This window comes from Camelus bactrianus, chromosome 13, assembly GCF_048773025.1.
Source record: "Camelus bactrianus isolate YW-2024 breed Bactrian camel chromosome 13, ASM4877302v1, whole genome shotgun sequence".
NCBI lineage: Eukaryota > Metazoa > Chordata > Mammalia > Artiodactyla > Camelidae > Camelus > Camelus bactrianus.
In genome coordinates this window covers 11484470-11503728 of record NC_133551.1, presented here as the reverse complement: position 1 = coordinate 11503728, position 19259 = coordinate 11484470, and the positions used below count along the sequence as shown (strand labels likewise).

At 41.7% G+C, this 19259-nt stretch overlaps 1 long non-coding RNA gene across 1 annotated transcript; it reads left to right on the top strand.

Annotated features, from left to right (window-relative positions):
- The first annotated feature begins 11400 nt into the window (after nt 1–11400).
- On the top strand, nt 11401–18917 carry LOC141579683 (uncharacterized). The gene is made up of 4 exons (XR_012511547.1): nt 11401–11517; nt 14228–14335; nt 17530–17716; nt 17831–18917. It is a non-coding gene; the product is annotated as an uncharacterized LOC141579683 (long non-coding RNA).
- The last annotated feature ends 342 nt before the right edge of the window (nt 18918–19259 follow it).

Below are 19259 nucleotides of genomic sequence, written 5' to 3'. Positions count from 1 at the left end.
CCAGGCAGCTTTCTGTCATCAACACATGGTTTTGAGGTCCTCCTGGCCTCATCAGTCAATAAGGAAAGGAAATAGATGGTTAGCATGCTTCCTTTTAACTGCCTAATCACAGGAGTGTTACCTCTCTTCAGCCCACATTGTGTTGGTAAGAACCAGCACATCCAACTAAACTAGGTCCAAGAGGGCTAGGAAGTGTGGTTTGCTCATATGGCCAGAAAGAAATGTAAATGCATTTGGTAGGCATCTAGCCAGTATCCACCAGAAACTTTCCTTCTAACAGCCAAATATCCATTCCACTCTTCCTTGAACGAAGACCTACTCAGCCCCTCCCCAAAGCAAACAGCCCAGAGTCCCACTCAGAAACATATCCATCTGAAAGGCCAGGATTTCCAGGAGAAGCACGGTTCTCTTTGTCAGGTTTCAGTGTAGCTCCTCATTGTCTACTAATCAGTGAATTAAAAGACAAGTTTCATCCTTCCTTCCCCACCCCAATATGGTGGTGAGACTAAGATTACTCCTAATCAGAAAGGAGAAGAGTGAGGAAGCTACAGCAATCAGTAGTGCAGCTTTGAGATCCACTGAAAGGCCTTATGAAGACCCCCTACCTTCAAGTTGGGCATTTTCCTTAATTAGGCCATTATTCTGCTTTTAAGGAAGAACTACTTCATAAATATATTGTTCCGTGTAACTCCTGGTTCCAGTGGTCTTGTGTTTCTTCACCACTGGCTTCAACTGAAGTGGGTAACGGGAGGAGGGGGCGCCCATCTTTGAGAAGGCACTCTTTCTCCACCCGCTTTCTGCCTGCAGGTAGGTGGTTCTAAGGCTGCCAGACAAGTCTCTAGCTTTTTTTATTTTTTTAAAGTAGAGTTGTGGTTTCTTTGTCATCTTTGTCATTACAGCTGCTTCAGAAAGTTTTTAGGCTTCTGATCAATTTGGTTCCAGTCAGTCCCATGTGCTAGTAATTACATTTAAAGAAAACTAGTTTGTTTTTTTTTTCTCAGTTTAATTGCAGCTGCCTGGTTATTATGAGGAGCAATAATCTTAAGTTTGAAGATGACACCTCTAATGTGATGTTTGCCAAGGAACTGAGTCACTCTTCAACAAAGAATTCTCATGAAATCTTGCATTTTCACAGCATTTTTCAGTGCTGAATCTTACTGTTTGAGTCCAGATGCAGAGAGTGAGCCTAAGAGGCCCTGAGTTTCTAGACTCTGTTCCCTTGGATTCCTTCTTTAAAGACCAGCCCATTCTGTCTTGAGCTCATATTTTTCCCGTAGTATCTTGTCAGCAGTAGCCAGTAGTAGCTGGCATTTCAACACTTCCTGTCCTCTCCTACCGTTCTCAGACTCTGCTGAGGGCCCCAGGTTCAGGAGCCAGTGGTCAGCCTTATAAACTACTGTAGGTGACAACTTAGCAAATGTTTTGTCACTTTTCATAAAATATGAGTTTGCTCCCTCTCCAGCCTCTAGTATCAGTTTCCTTGTCACCCAGAACCGAACCACTAAGCCCATGACACGTATTTTAGCTTCTGGTCACTGTTGCCTGACATTCTAAAGGCTGGAACTGGTGATGGTCCTGTGTAGACTGGAGGTGGAGTGGAGTGCAGTTCAGCTGGTGCACAGCACACACGGGAAGCAGTGTTAGTGAGCAGCCGGCTGGGTCCTGCTGCCACAAAGAAGAGCTCTTAGGTTTTCTGATGATTCCAGCTACTTCTCATAGTTATTTCTAGCAATTATTGAGAAGCCAATCTAACTCATATGAATTGGTAGCCTCTTAAACGTTTCTTTAATCTTATTTTATAAATTACAAAATTAAGTGAACTAACTGACCATGATTAAGGTAATTTGAAAATGACAATATCCATGTTTTTGGAGCTCCTATAATATGCTGATGTTCACCCATATTTATAACATCTTAAAGGATATTTCTGATATTTTAAAAATGCAATGTTCTGAAATGTTACATTGCATTTAAGTGTTTTAAGCCACAGAAATGATTTCATTTTAAAATCCTAGTGATTTTAAGATTTTCCTATACCATGATGAAATCCATGCTTTTTAATATTTATATTCTATGCTTTATTGATGTAAATTATGGTTGCTTCTTTAGTTTCTACTAGAAAGGTATGAAATGTTTTTCCTGCCTCAAATGTATGTTGATGTTATAATATGGACAAAGGATATATTACAAAAGGGCCATTTAGAAATTCATTTTTGATTTTTCTTCAACAAAAGCAATCTCAGTCTTGTTTGGTTTGGCTTTCCTATGAAGTAGTTCTTTGAGTAAACCATGAAATCCCTTATACTGTATTAAAATTATTATCTGAAATTTAAAACAATTATGTGACACCATGTGAGTATACTCTGTTAACCAGAATTGTAATATATTTAACATTAATGACCTAATTTGAGAGTTACAGGTATTAAATATATTTAATAGTATTATATGTTAATAATATAAATGTTTCCATGTATATCATGTGTATACATATATATTTATAAAATTAATATTTGAGGAGTCATATAGGGTTCATTCTCTGTGTTCTGTTTTGTTTTATAGCTACAAGAAACTGGCTAAGAATAAAGAAACTGAATTTGTTAACCCTTTACCCCTTAAGATGAATCCAAATCTTATGTCTCAAGAAACAAAATGTGAACCAATTTTTGGACAAAAATGAGCATATAGTTTTACAAAAGTCAACAAATGAAGGTACAGAAAATAACTGTCCAAGAGTAACTACTGTGGAAGAACAAATAGATAAAATGTACCTTGATATTTTGAAGAAAGCAGTATCTGTTTGTCCTTGATTATTACCCCAGGATGACAAAATACATAAGGTAAGTGTTTATAGTTTATATTGATTGGACATAGTGATCAATGAAATTACATAAATACTGCTGACAGGTATGTACTTCGTGAGCCAGTGGGACTGATTACAGAGTAACTGCCACATGGATCTTGGGTATCTGTGAGCAGTTATCTGTTACAACACCCTGTCATCCCCAGATTTTAAAATGTCACTGTAGCATTAGCTTTCTTTTAGAAGCCATTTTTTACATTTTAAATTTTTTAAACAAACATAGTCCAGAATTTGAGTAGCATAAGAAAATTAAGTTTATTCTGGTGCTTTTTACTCAATCTTATCAGTAGTCTGTGCTGTGCAAAAGGAGGTAAGTTGGCATTTCATATAAATGCTGTTAGTGACTATTGAGAAACTTATACATCTTTGTTCCTTGTTTCTGTGTTCTTGATTTATTCTGTTTTATAGACTCATGACCACAGTATTCCATTTTTATTTTATGATTTTTATTAATATGTTTACCATAAACTAGCCATAAACTATCTCCAGTTCCTTGTGAAATAAGGCAGGGTACTAAGCAGTTTTTACCTTGAGAAATCTGGAGGAAAAAAGATAAGATTTTAAGTCATTTCAACTGTGTTCTTCTCCACTCTCCTCCATGTTCATTCTTGTAATTATGTTTTCCTTTCTGGCAAGCCTGTTTTGTTTTATTATTTTGCTATTTTTGTTCCTGACTTTGAAGATGTGCTTCAGAATGCTAAAATCCTGATGAATTAGGCTTGGAGAACTTGAATGTCGTGGCTCACCTTCTACAAACTGTGTTCTTCAGTAAGCACTATGGTTTTGCAATCTGTTAAATTGTTTTTACAACTGTCACTGATGTTTGTTTAAGTACTGAAGAATTTGTACTTGTGCACAGACTTTTAGATCTCAGCTGAGTTCCGGAGAAGCAGGAGCTGGGACTGGTACACAGCTACCACACAGGAAGGCCAGAAGCACCCATCCTTTATTTAGAGAAAACCCCAAAGTGGATTATATGCATCAGTTAGGAGCTCAGGCTAAGGCAATCCCAGTTCACCATTCAAGACATTTTCTACTCTTGAAAACTTCAAAGGACATTATGAAAAGCAAAACCTTGAGATCCATCTCTGCCTCAAATCAAGCCAGGAAAAAAGGTAATTGTACACACTTTTCATAATAAAATTCAGTACATTTTCCTTATTCTCTACTTTCCCTGTTTCCTTCTCTCCTAAGAACTTTCCTTATTTGCAGAAAAAAAAATTTATCTTAAGGTGCTACATTCTGTCTCTTAAAGAGAGATTCAGTTCACTTCAGTTCAGGGGGTTTGTCATCATTAATTCTAGGTTTTCCTGAATGAGACCCAGAAAGTTTTGGAGGTGAATATAAGATAGGAGAGTCAAACCCTTCCTCAGCTGGTTGGCTTTGTAATATCCAAAATGTTTGCCAGAAAAGAGCTATAAATGCAGAATGTAAAGGGCAATGTACAAATGAAGGTGGATACAGAGAGAAATATCTGGATATGAGTTTGTTCTAGTGTTGGAGGGTCTGGATGTTTTATTAATCACTTGTGTGTGTTTGTACATCCCAGTGCCTCTCTGAGTTATTTCCTGGTGGAGTCATCCATTTTGGCGGGAGGAAAGGAAGATAGAGTTGGCCTCGGTGAGAGAGCCCTTTGAACCAAAGACTTGTAGGAGGAATTGGAATTGGCTGTGTGGGTGTGTGGGGGAAGCATATTCCAGAAAATGAAACAGTGTGAAAGTCCCGAAGGAGGAATGCCTGGCATTTTGGGGATCAGCATAGAAACCCACATGGCTGTGGCAGAGTGGGCAGAGAGGGGAAGGGGAGGTGAGATTGGGCATCACAGGGACAGGCACGGTCGGCTTTTCTAGGGCATGAAGCAGCCTTGGGTTTCACTCAGTGTGAAAAGGTGAGTGCCTGGGAAGTTGTGAGCATGGCAGTGACTTCACCTGACGCATCCTTTAGACAGATTCCTCGGGCTGATGCCATTGACAGAATGCATTCAAGTATAGACCCACACCATAGGGGCACAGGAAGAAGCACAGAGACCTGTTAGAAGGGGATTTGAGGAATCTGGGCTGGAAGTGATGGGGCTCGATCCTGGGTGGTGGCAGTGGTGATAATGAGAAGCAGTTGGATGGTGATGTATTTAGGAGATAGAGCCAAAAGTCTAAAAGATTGGTCCGGGGTTGTGAGAGAGGCATCATGGATGATGGCAGGGTTTTTGGCTTGAGCAGCTGGAAGAATGCAGTTCCCCTCCAGCTGGGATAGAGGGGGAGGCAGAGTGGGCTTGGGGGTGGAGAGAAGACCAGGAGTTGAGCTGCTGAGATGCTAATTTTGAGATGCCTGTTCTGTGTGCAAGTGGAGATGGCAAGGAGGCAGTTAGATGGAGAAGTCTGAAGTTGAGAGGGAGGTGTGGACTGTAGGTATCAAGTGTTGTTAAAAATGAATATTTTTGAAGCCATGGGTTTTTTTTTTAATTGAAGTATAATGAATTTACAGTATTGTGTTAGTTTCAGGAGTACAGCAAAGTGAATCAGTGTTTTTGCAGATTATATTCTGTTATGGGTTATTACAAGTCATTGAGTAGAGTTCCCTGTGCTGTACAGTAAATCCTTGTTGCTGAACTATTCTATGTACAGTAGTTTGTGTCAGTTAATCACATACCCTTGATTTCTCCTTTCCCCCACCTCCCCTTGTTAACCACAAGTTTCTTTTCTGTCTGTGAGTCTTTCTGTTTTCATATATGTTCATTTGTATTATTTTTTAAATTCCCCATGTAAGTGATATATAGTTTTTGTCTTTCTCCATCTGACTTACTTCATTACACATAATATTCTCCTAGACTTGGCAAAGATTATCAAGGGAGCATATCTGGAGAGAAAAGGCAAACCAAGGCCTGAGCCTGGGGCATTCTGACCTAACGAGTTCAGGAGGGAGAGGGCTAACCTGCAAGGACAGAGCAAGGTTGAGGCAACCTGAGCATGTGCACTCCTGAAGACACGTGGGGAGAGTATACAGAGAAGAGTTGATCTGCCGTGTCCGCTGCTGCTGAGAGAGAGAGAATGAGGACTGACAGCTGACCTTGGAGTTTAGCAGGAAGGAGGCCGTAGGCATTGGACAAGCAGTTTCTGTGGGCAGGTGGCTGTGAAAGGCAGACTGGGAACAGGAGAAGTGGAATTGGCTACTTCAAGGTATAGACCCCCCTGGAGAAAAGGGTGTAAAAGGTGGGGGGAGGGCAGTATCTGGCAGGAGGGTGGAGTCAGGGGAAGCCTTTTGTCTTGCCTTGTTTTGAATTTAATGAGAGAAATCATGATATGAATGAACAATAGAATGTTTGCTCTTTTTGGAAAGATGCAGTAGCTGGGAAGAAATGCGTGATGAGGGGAGTTGTAGAGCAGAGTCCTCGAGTGCAGGGGCTATAATGGGGTCCAAGGCACAGTGGGAGGGTTGGCTTCAGGTGGGAATGTGGACAGTTCACCTGTGGAAAAGGAGAAAGGAGGAGGGGAGAGGTGGGTGTGGGTACTGGTAGGGGCAGAAGTGGTGAGAGATGGGGGTGACTTCCTCCGGTTTCCTCCACTTCCTCTGAGAAGTAAAACGTGCTGTGATGAGGCGGCAGTGAGGATGGGGCCAGGGTGCTGGAGGGGAGCAGTTGTGGGGGGGCTCTCCTGGAGGGCTGGGCTCCCAGCAGCAGGAAGTCTGCAACAGGTTGGTGACCGTGAATGTGAGCTGGGAGCAGGCAGGCAGGAGGGGTGTGTGTGTTTATCTATGAGTGTACAGCCACTTTCTCCCGCACGACTGCGTGTGTTGATAGTTGTGTAGTTGGATTTACCAAGAGAAGTGGTTTTTGACCAATGAGTGCAGTGGACTGAGAGAGGAGCATGAAGGAGCTGCCCATGTGTCTGGGATGTAAGCGGGGTCGTGAAGGAAGAAGAGACATTGGGGGTGTGGACAGTATGAGACACACAGGATCAACAGAGTGAGTCCCGGGGGCCCAAGCGCTGTGGGCATCCAGGTGCCAGAGGGCACGCCTGGTGGGGGTAGGACTGCCAGATGGTAAATACCTAAGACTGAGATTCGGGTGCAGTTGTATTACTGGTAACAGAAAAAGACCCAGAAAAACCAGTGTGAGAGAGCAGCTGGGGCGGAGAGACGTGCACAAGGAGGGAGTTGAAGGGTCTCTGGTGTGCAGTTGGAAATTACTAAGAGTGAAGCCAGACGTCAGGTCACAGTCGATGGAAACGAGGGGGGTGGCATAGAGGTTGATAGGTGAAGGCAACAATATTTTTATGAACATTTTCTCTGATTTCAAAATTTCATAGTGTCTGCTACTGCCAAAATAAATAAAAACACATCACTAAAATCCATATTTATTTGAGTACAATGGCAAACTGATTTTCAGTTTTTGTACTGATCTATTTCTCATTAGAGTCTCTGTTAAGTAGGATTTTTTTAAAAAAAAATCTGTCTTTTTGTTGGAAAATTGCCCAGAATGATTTTAGTTTTATTCCAAAGAACTGGAATTCCTTGGGGGTGGTTGTTACTTGTCACAGGTTGGGTGCCAGAGAAGCAGCCTCTGAGCCAAAAGTGCGTGTACAGAAAGTCTAGAGACTGTGCTTGGCATCAGCCCTGGTTCCCAGGGAGCAGCCCCTTGTGACTGGCGCTGATGCAGTTCGAAGTCTTCTCTTTCACGTAACCAGGAAGCCTGGGCCAGTTAATTCAGAGCTGGTGCACCTGTGCAAGGAACCAGACCCCCCCTTCTTTCCTGCTGCAAAATCCCTAGTCTGTGACTTCAGTCTTCCTTGTCACAAGATGGCTGCACAACCTCCAGCCCTGTCAGGAGGAAGAAGGTGAAAGCTAAAAGGTATACACCCATTAACTCAGCAGCTTAATCAGAGAAGTAGTCGCTGTCCTGGAAGCCCGGTGTTGGAAATTTTTGCTTTCATCTTACTGGTCAGAACTTTGATCCTGTGCCCCTGCCCCCCACCTCACCCCGGGTGCATGGAGTCCAGGGAGAGGGGTGTTTTTAACTGGCACATTGCTGCCCGGGGCAGAATTTTAGTGGGGAGGAAGAAGAGGTTGGCAGCTAGCAGTGTCTGCCATGTGGTGATTTTCCTTTTTATTCTAAATTAATTTTCTTTGACTGTCTACTCTTGTGTTTTTATTTTTAGATTAGTATGTTTGTTGTCACAAAAGGAATAGTTGCTCATTATTTAAATTCAAAAATACAGAAAAGTAAAAAGGAAGCAATAATTTAGTCAGAAACAGCTGGTGTCATAGTGGGTGAGCCTCATTCCATGCCTCTCGTGTGTGTGTCCTTCTGCAGATGGAAGGAAGCAGGGATGAGAGCTGGAAGGAAGGAGACAGGCAGGCACGTGGACAAATAAAAATGGATGAAGCATTTTATAGGAACAGATCACACTTTATCAGTTCTTTTCATTAAAACATTAGGTTTCATTTTACTTAAATCTGTAAGAAGAAAAAGAAACTTCATCCTGAGAAATGTTACATCCCAAAAGGTCCTTCAAGAACATAGATTATGAAAACCCCTGAAAGACTGCCAAAGCTGTATTGTTATTTTTAACTACTTTTTCCAGTTTTATACACGATCAATTTTCCCTTCTATTAAATACGTAGTAAAACTCTTACATCCCCCACTCACATGACTCCTACCCTTTTTTGTTTGGGTTTTTTTTAATAAGTATATTATTTATAACTTTATTTTATATACTATATATAATGTATGTGTCATATATCATTATATATATTTATGTATGATTATATTATTTACAATTAATATATTTATTATATTCTCTCCAGCGGCTGTAATTCCCTTAAGCGTTTGAAAGTGGATCTTGGTTCTGGTTATTACAGAGCCAGAACGCCTTTCACCAGTCCATTTGCCATTGCTCCTCCATTCTGGAATTATTTTGATTGCCCTATAATTTGACTGATTTTTTTCAATCCATTGTTTTTTTAAGAAGGGCTCAGAAGTCCCAAATTCTGCGGTGTTTTCATGTTTGAATTTCATATCTAAGCAACTTTCCTTTCCTGTATAAAAGGAAAAGATACTGTCCATGTACTATTACTGAAAAATAACAACTTAGAGAAATCAAAATAAAGAACTCAGGAAGGGAGAATTCTGGTGTGAAAGCACTGGCTGACCGCAGCTGGAGCAAGAACCACCTGCCACACTCCCGCCGCCCCGTCCTGGGGAGAATCACAGTGCTGGTGGGCCTGACCCCTTCACCGGCCACGTTAATGGTCCTCCAGTGACTTGGAGGGATTAATGGCCTGATTTTACATTGACTGAAACAGATCCTTTATGAATGCTTTAAAAGGTTTCTACAGAAAACCTTCTAAATCAAACTGCCTAATTAAATGTGATTACTGCTCTATAAGGAAAAAACCTGGAAAAGATTTGAAGGAAATCTTGGGGTGAAGTACTTTTGGGGACTTGTTTTTTCTTTTGACTTTTCTGTAGTTTCCAAATCTTTAAGAACCACTTATTTCACTTTTAATGAAAGAAGTAAACTTTGCATTTAAAAAGTTAACATCCTAAAGAAATTATATTAAAAATATAAAATTTTAATTCTTCACTTACCTCAAAGGCAGTCAGGGAAACGTTCACTGGGGGTCAGTTCAGGATCTGCAGGGTTTGAGTACGGGCCTCCAGATCTCTTCTAGGGAGTTCCCTGAAACTTTCTTTTTGTATTACTAACTGAATAATTATTTGCCTTAGAACTATTTCTGCTGTTTGGGGATTTACGAGGTACCTTAAAAGCCAAAAATTTGACCAAAATATACATGAATAACATTTTTTCTAATGTGATGAATGATATCACAGTATTAGAGCAGGATTATCATTTATTTCTTTAATCAAACTTAAACTTGTTGTTATAGTTTCCATGCAATTTATATTATTCCAGTGATACTATAGCTTGATATACTTTATATAGAAAAATGTCCTTTAAAGCCCACTTAATCTGAACTAAAATTCTTCATAAAGTTATCAGCTGCTCTTTGATGCCTCTTTTAGATATTTTTAGTTATTTCTGTGAACATTTAAAAGAGTAATTTATTTAAAAATGACAAAACCTGAAATTATCCTGATCCACATTCTCCTCACATTTATTTAGCTCCATGTGTCATTGGACATGAGCCTTGGGTCAGTTGGCCTCCGTGTCAAATGGAGTAGAAGCCAGTTCCGGGCAGGGGTCCCGCATGCAGGGTCCTGCGTGCAGGGGGACAGCTGTGTGAGGGCACTTGTTATGCACCTGCCTGCTGTGAGATCTTCACTTGTCTTAGTGCTCCTGTTGTATTAGTGATTCTTGTTACATAATTGCCGAATACACATTCAATGTAGTTTGTATTTGCGGTGCTTTTATCCATTGTTCATGACATTTAGGAATATCTGGAACAGGACTCACCAAGCCAGCAACTCCAGCCTCCAACGGGGAAAGCTGCGTGGCTCCCTGAGAAGTCTACAGACCCCTCAGAAACTGATGCCTGTGTTCAGTTTCTGAATGTAGGTGTTGAATTTCACAGTAATATTCATAATGGTTGTATGGTCTATAATTATATGTTAAAATTAAATTATAAATAATGAAATTTCTTCTGCACTGAGTGATACTGTACTCACTCACTCTTACTGAACATTTATTGATTTTCTTGTGTAGTAGAACATTGTTAACCGTGTCATTTTCATTTGTGTTTTTTTTTCCCTAACCCACTGTGTTCAAATCTAATATATAACTCTACATACCAAAGTAATGCTTTTCCTTAAAAACATTCTTCAGGCTACGGTGGTGGGAACAAGGAAGCAAAACTGACTATGTTTGAAAGAGTTCAGGAAGCAGAGGGAAAATGCAGAGGGGCACAGGCCCTCGGGCAGCGGATTACAGTCACATTCTCAGAAAAAGAGCGAGAGCTTTGGAAGATAAGATGGAGGAACTACAGAGACAGCAGGAGGAGGAACTATTCCAACTGAGTCAAGACAACTATATTCTTAGAGCCAAGGTACTAGACACATTGTCCTACTTTTCCTTTTACTTATGGAAAAAGAACTAGTACTCCCTGCTAAATGCATTGTCACCCTCTGTCCCTGTGGCTCTTTGACTTGATGCGTTTGCTGCCAGTGACTTGGTTCCCGAGAGTGCCTCCCATCAGAAAAGCCTAAATCAAACCCCTGGGGAAAAATCAGAATTTAAACTGGCTCATATTGATCCTTCTCTTGTTAGCAGTCCTTTTTGAAAATAAATCCCTTAGTTCACGGTGGTGACCTTCAAGGAAGACAGAGTTTCAGAAAGATTGCTGTAGAAGGGCTAAGTTCAGAGAATGACACTGTGTAGCATTTCTGAGTTAATTACATCATCAGAGCCATCAGCACAAAACATCCTGTAATGAATTAACTGTCGCTGGTGTTAAACTAATTCCAGTGTGGTTGTAAGACAGTTCTAGGTCTGTGCACCTTGTGTTTTCTTTTATTCTTCCTCACTTCATCATTTCCTTTCCCAAATAAAATAATTTCTGCATTTTCTTAGTGAAGTAGCATTGAAGAATCAAACAAGAAACAAAGGTGGTTGCCTTTTGAGGAAACATCAGCTCCTGCCACAGAGAAAAAATAAAATCAAAAAAAGAAATAGGAACAAGAGACACTTGTTCAGGGACGTCAACAGGTAGGGTTCTTCAGCACATAATGAGTTTGTTATGAGATCCTTTGGTTTTGAAAATAAGGCATTTAAAAATATTTGTGTCCATTTATCAGGTAATGGGAATTCTGGCAATATGAGGAAGTAATCATTTGGTCTGTACATTTGTCATGGGCAGAATTAAAGTGGTTAAGAGCATGGGTTCTGGATTCAGAGTCTGGTTTTAGGCTTGGCTTCATTACCTGCTGTGCAGCCTTAGGCAAGTCACATCCCCCCTCTGAGCCAGTTTTCCCATCTGTGAAATGGGAATGAGTCTGATAGTACCTGTCTCATAAGAGTGGTTGTGAAATTAAGATAAGACAGTGCCTCATCTCCCGGAGCCTTGCAGCAAAGGTGGGCTGATTCTGCCCCCAGCCTGCCTGCCAGGGGAGCCGCCCTTCCCTAGTCAGAGTTAAAATACTACGGATTAAGGGAGTTTTCACTGGTATAGTGAGCCAGGGGCCCAGAGGTGCCCACGGCCCCGTAGGAAACCAGGCTTCTGAGAGTGCAGGGCCTATGCCCTGGCTGTTCCTGAGGGACACGGGGACGTTGTCAAAGCTACTGCTAAACCCGCTGGTCAGGGCTTGGATGGGCTGGCGGGGCCTTCCATGGGCTCGGAGAACAGAAGCCTGGCAAGCTTTCCTTGGCTACCAGTTTTCTCTTGCTTTACACTTAAAAGCCACTTGTGTGACATTAAAGCCACATTAGGAAATATATATATTTAAATCATAAAAAAGACAGTGCAGGCCAACCTGAGTGCCCTCCACACAGTAACCAGTTAATGCGTGTTGCCTATGACTAATGTTATAGGCATGTTTCCTTAGAAACTGTCCCATTTTTCTTTCATTTTTTGTAATGATTTTCAGTAGATAATATTGGCTAGTTTTGATATTATATTCAGAAATATGAATCAGACATTAATTTCCAATGCCCTGAGATTGAAAAAAAATTTGACTTAAAATTGGGAGAAAATGTACGTGTCCTGTAGAAGTCAGACATTTGTTCTGTGTGATGCATCTTGGTGACGCTAACCTGACAGGCAGGCAGGACAGGTTTGGTGATCTCCAGCACAAGCTTCACCTTCATTTCCTCCCCACCACCCCACCCCCTTCTGTCTCATTACCTTTTTCTCCTTTGACAGTAGTAACCTAAGCCTTGAGCCTGCCAATAAGAAGCAGTTTCACTCCAGGGACATCCAGAGAATGTGCTACTGCATCAGAGATGACAGCATTTACTGCAAATGAGATAGTACTGATTTTGCAGGACACACGGCCCTAGAGTTACTGAGAGCCATCCAGACCCTCTGCCTGCAGTTCTGAGCTAGCATGGAGCATGGCGCTTTGAGGAACAGACCCATGAGTATACCAGCCACCCCTCACACACACACAGAACACAAAACTTGTGTATCAACATATGTACGTATTTTTCTGGGTTTCAAGAATTCTGCAGAATTAAGCACAGACTATCTGCCAGGCATTAGGCCAGGTGTGGTGAGACAGTTCAGAGTTTCATTAGATTCACAAAGGTCCTTGGTTTTCATCAGACTCTTAATTTTAAAGAGGTTAATAAACCAGAGCATCTAAGCACAGATTGCCACTGATCTCACTGTCTGAGTCCCTCTTTAGCTCAATCCAGGTGCTGAGCTGGGTCTAGGCTTTGCTTTGCCTCATCCTGATCTCCTGGAAACACCTAGTCTCTACCTCCTTGCTTGCAGAGAGTTCCAGAAACAAGCCTGTCTACCCACTGTGGCTCCATCCAGTTTCCTCACCACAGAAAGATGGGCCAAAAACAGAAAAAAAGAAGGTACAAATGTCACCAAGTCCAAACTCATTCTGCTCACTGCACAAAAGCCAGTAAGTTAGGAGACAGGGTCTTGGGGCAATGAACAGTTACTTTATTTAGAAAGCCGTTCAGAAAGCTGGCAGACCAAGAAGATGGCAGATTAAGGTCCTGGAGAACCATCTTCCCCAAGTCAGAATTCAGGCTCCTTTCCTACTTGCTTGGTTGTTGCAAACTTCTTGACATAAGAGTTCTTTGTTCTTGGAATCCTGTGTTCTTGCAGCTGTCCACGTAGGTCAGATCATGGTGCCCCTGTAAACTTCCAACAAAAGAAATGTTATTTTGTATTCTGCAACTTGTTATCTTTATGTGAATGGAAATGTGTTAATGTCCTTAAAAGTCAGAGCCTTGGGAACAGGCTCTCCTCTATATTTCAGGCTATTGGCAACATTGTTCCACAAAAGGTGCAGAGATGGCAAGACTGAGCCTAGAAAACAGAGCACAGGGTTAAATTCAAAGGAACAGATCTAATATGGAGTCGGGTTCTTTTTTATCACACAAACAGCCCCCCTGGCCTTTCCATCCCTGATGTGCAAAATCAGGACGTGGTTTTTCCTGCAGTCACTCACCTGCTTACCCCTGTGAAACGCAGTACATTATACTGCCAGGCTCGCTGGCTTTGGGAAGTTCTGCAACTTTTTTGTTTACTAAGCATTTGGAGCATTTTGGAAACAGTTGTTTTCAGCTAGCAAATTGTCTTCTGAGAAAATTGAAAGTTTGAAAAATGTTTTAAAGCTTACTCAAAAACAAGAAATTTAAAGACTAAAAATATTTAAAGGATGTATCTTTCATGAGCACATATGTTAATGTTATATAGGTCCTGCTGACAACTACAATGTAACTTTCTATTTATAAAAAGGAAAATGAAAAATTGTATAATCAAGTGAAAGATCTCCATGAACAAGAAAAATGAAGAGTGAATGTTCAAGGAAAACCAGAGCTTATTCAGCAAATTAGCATCCTGAAAGTAAGTCCTTTTTAAATTCTTAAAATCAAATCGATTCTTTCTAAGCATTTTATTGTTATATTAACAATACATTTAGTTATACTTGGAAATTTTAAAAATTTTACATTGATTTTCAGTTTTGTAACTTTCATGTTTTTAGTTTTCAGTGGATTTTCTTTTGGCATTAGACAACTAATACATACTTCAGTATTTTCAGCATATTCATATTTGAATTTGACATCAGTTTTAGGAAATTGAATAGCCCTCTTGATCCGTCATTAAGCCTGGGACACTTATGTAATGCATCTCAGTAATGATGCTTTTAGTAATAATAGTAAAATAAATATACAGTATCATTTACTGTCTTAGGTCGGGTTCCGAACAAGTAGACCCTGAGCTGGGGGTCCTTGTGGAGGTGACTTCCTGAAGGATAACTCTCAGGAGAAGGGGAGCGAGAGATGCAATGTGGGGGTGGGCAGGGGAGGGAGGTCAAGTGAGACCGTGGTCTCAGCCAGAGGCTGGCGTCATTCTTCCCTCACCAGGAAGCTCAGGAGAGCAGACTGCACCGCAGAGTTGGTCCCCAAATGAGGCAAGTGAGGGAAAGCCATTTGTGCCCCCCAGCCAGTCAGGCCCTGGCTGAAGTGTGCTCTAGTAAGTGGGTGGGTGTACCTCTAGGCCAGGGGTCAGGGGCTGCCATTTGGTGAGGATGTTTCTCCAGAGGAGGGGAGCCTCAGTGGTGAGAACCAGCACTCACTATGGCGGGCTGGCAGAGCTCACACTGTAAGGGATTTTGGATGTTACTACACCCACCTTTAACATGTTAAGTGAAGGAGCTGAACCAACAGCCGTGGGCAAGCTAGGGTCCTGCCTTCTTTTAAGAAGTGACTAACCATTTCACCAAAACATGCAAATAGGACTGCTGTCAGAAGAAACTTCTTTGGCTGTGAATGTCATGTATGTTACACATATTCACATACTTCTTCCATTTTTCTGTAAGATAACCTAGGGCATTGAGGCAGGGCTGCTGTTAGCTCACACTGATCTTTCATGCAAAATAGAAAAAGACACACATTGTACAGACAAAGCTAGAAAGTACACAGGTTGGCAAGTGAGGGCACTTTTGAGTAAGTAGGGGGGAAAAATCTCCTTTCTCTAGGCCAAGGCTAATCTGCCTAGTTCTGAAGCATGACGATTTACATCTGTTTCTTACCAAATGCTTCAGTAAAGTGTTTCAAAATTTCACATCTTATATTGCCTGTTTTTTAAAAGAGAAGATCTATTCCAGGGTCCAAAACTGGAGCTCTAAATAATTTTCACAATGAAATAAATGATTTCTTTAGTACATTGGGGTTAGATGATCATATATGGAGTCCTAACGTCCTTTTATAATGTCTCTGGAAAAACAGAAAAATTGATTCTAAGGTTCAGGTAGTGGACTGTATTTGGTTGGTTAGTTTCCATGTGTCTGACTGGCAATGTGTGCTTCTCAGAAGGGAGTCTAGAATGACATGACAGGGGGCACAGACCCCACAGGAAAATGCATCAAATCTTTGAAGGACATTGATTTGTTTTTTTCTCTGAGAATTGGCAGGAAGTATTTTTATATTCCTAATAAGCCAACACTCTGAGGGTTTGCGTTCTTTTAGATCCCACATCAGCGTTTCCCTTAGAGTGTACTCCTCACTTAGTGTTTTGCTCTTTAGAGAAAATAAACTTTTTGTCTTCAGTGACACAGAGTTCCACTGTGAGTTAGTTTTGAAATTTTAAGAACTGAATATTTTATATTGAAAGGAGTAAGGACCAGAGTGGTGGAAGATCAGGTCAGAGAGGCGGCCAGAGGCCCCTGAGTGTGTATCACAGTAAAATCTTGAAGAACCTCAGTAACTCTCCTGAAATGACATCCACAGAAGGTTACACAGAAGATTCAACAATGAAATGATGAAGCCAAAACCCGTGATAATACAGGGCTTTATGGGTGGATTTATTTTCTTGGTAAGACTGGGTTTTAAGGTAGTGTGAGACAAAACTTCTGACAATTTTTATTTTGAAACTGAATTGTATCAAGTGTCCTGCCATGAATCCGAGAATTCCTTCAGCAGTTCTGAGTTGAGCCCCATGTTCATTTACTGAGCAACTGCCCTCTGCTTAGTGCCGTCAGGTAACCAGGTGGTGACATCAGTCTCGGTCCCCACAGAGCTTGCAGCTTGTTAAAGAAAAAAGGCCTGCACACAGGTCAGGGTCATGGGAAACAAAGCACTGAGTGCTGTGCTGGAGGGACATTGAAGGTTCGTGGGGGGGAGAGGTTATCAGGAAGAGCCGCACTTGAACTCAGTCTTGAAGGATAAGTGTGACTCTGTGAAGCAGAGGAAGGAGGATATTGAGAGTTGTGTGGAATGTTGGGCCAAGCCTTTTTTTTCCTGCATTTGTGACACAAAGGTGAGCAAAATCAAGTTTTGCTTTCAAGTAAATATATACAGTGTCAGGTGCTGATGAGTGTTTTGAGAAGAAAATAAAGCAGCACACCTGGGGGCCAGGTTGGTGGCTGCCATTTTAGAAAGAGGGATCAGGGAAGGCCTTCCTGGGGCCGCACCTGAGCAGAAGTCCTGAGCCAGTGCAGGAGTGAGACACCCGGCTCTGGGGGGCAGAGCTGCAGGCAGGGGAAGCAGTCAGTGCAACCACCATGGGGTAGGAGTGTGCTGAGCATGTTCCCAGGCAGCCAGGAGGTCTCTGCAGCCGGAGTGGAGTAGGAGGGGGAAGATTTGTGAGACATGCATCAGAGGAGCAGGCAACACTGGGTTGTGCGACACTGAAGGTCATGGTAATAAGGACTTCAGATTTACCCTAACACAGGGGAGCCACCAGAGAGTTTCAGATGAAGGAGTGATATTAATGGACTCTTCAAAACAATTCACCCCTTCTTGTGTGGAGGGCGGACCGCAGGTGCCAGGAGTGGAAGAGGCGGGCTAGTTAGGGGGTCGTCGTCATCCGGGAGCAGTGAGAGCAGCGGTGGGGAGGGCCCTGCGGCTGTGCTGGGCACATGCTCAGAGCTGGCTCCGGCGGGCTCCGGGAAGCTCGTCATCATTTGGAGGGGGCGGGGTAAAATCAGAGCTGAAATTTAGGAAAGATGACCAGCAGCAGAATAGGATGAATTGGGTAAAAGAGAGCCTATACCACAATCTGTCGTGATTAGGAATAAGTTACTTTTGTATTTCTAGGAATATCAAGAAAGAGAAAACAGGTTTATTGGAAGACCTCAAAAGACTGAAGCAAGCAAGCTCTTGAAGCAGACTTGGGAAAAACAAAGAAAGAGAGAGACCAAGCCAGAGAGCAGGTGCGGGCACCACAGGGAGCACGCCGAGCTGGGATGAGTACTTTATACTCGTAACTGTGCTGAACTTGAGTGTAAGTTATAGCAACTAATATAAGCAAAATGCTATTCCTAGAAGTATATTGTAATTTTAGGAACTTTTGAAAATTAGTTATTAAGAGGTATGTACATTTGATTGGTTTCAGCAGCAATAATTGCAAGAGTTGAAGAAACTCAAAAATTATTTTGAAGTCGTGGCATTGTGTGCGCAGCTGTTTGCAGTCCTCCCAGCTGGACCGCGACCTTCCAGGGCCGGACACCCTTTTTATCCCTGGGCCTGACACATAGCTCTCAAGTGTTTGACAAGTGAACAGACAACACCGTGCTGTGTTTGTAGAAGACACGAGGGTGAATATGGCGTTCCCCACCGGGGAAAACAAAGGAGGAGTAAGGTAAGAATGCAGAAATGTTTAATATTTAAAAAAAAATTAGAAATAAACAGGAGGTTCCTGGTAAGGGTTTCAGGGAGAAGAAGCATTTGAGCTGGGTCCTGGCAGGTGGAGGGCCTCAGGAGGAGAGGAGGGAGGCCGTGCAGCTGTGTCTCTTGGGCGTGTCACTGAGCGAACCTGTCCTGGGGTGCAGGCGGTCAGGGCACGGGGCTGGAAAGGTCGATCAGATGAGCCCTTATTGCCAAAGGAAGGCTCTTTTCTCTGTGATTTTATGATCTTCAGTGTAAGATATGTACAAATAAAGTCCACTAGCATGTTCGTAAGAAATGTACTTTCCTCTTCTGCAAAATACACTAATAATAATTGCTCCCATCATGTGTTTGTCGTGTTAAATAAAATCATACAAACTTTGAGAATTCAGACTGTGAACACAACCTTCTTTTACTAACACACTATGCTGTGCAAAACCTAGCTAAATCCATTGTTTGTTTGTTTGTTTGTTTTTGCCCCTTATTTTTTCATGATGCTTTCATTAAATAAGCATTGGTTTTCATGTGAAATCTTTTAATTTAGTTATTTCCATATTTTGAAAAATTACATTCAGGTTATTGAGTTACTTTACCTTATAGGTGAAAAATTATATGAAATAAAAATTTTGGAAGAAACACATAAGAAATGAGTGGCCTGCAGAAAAGATTACAGCAGTGTGCTGAAAACAAGGAGATTCTGGGTAATGATACAGTTCAGCTTAAGAAAGCAACAGAATAAACAAAAGCTGACATCTGGGGTGATAGATGGTTCTAGAACATGCTTCTGTAGATGAACACTGTTCACCAAAATAGTCAGCTCGGAGACTTGTGTCACTGAACCACTGCTCTAAATGCTGTTAATTAAAACAGCTCATTTGGGTTTGGTTTGCTTTACTTTGGGTAGTCTGTTTTAGATTAGACTGAGAATACAGCCCACTGTCATATCTAGGGGCCCCCTATTCAGCAGATTGAACGAACTGTGGATGGAAAATATTCAGAATAATGGAAAGTTTCAAAAAGCAAAACTTGAATTGGCCACAGGCTGGCAACTACTTACATAGTATTCACATTGCCTCAGATACTGTGAGTAATCTAGAGAGGATTTAAAGTACACGGGTAGGAGCACGAAAGATCCGTGTAAGTCCTCTGAAATTTTATAC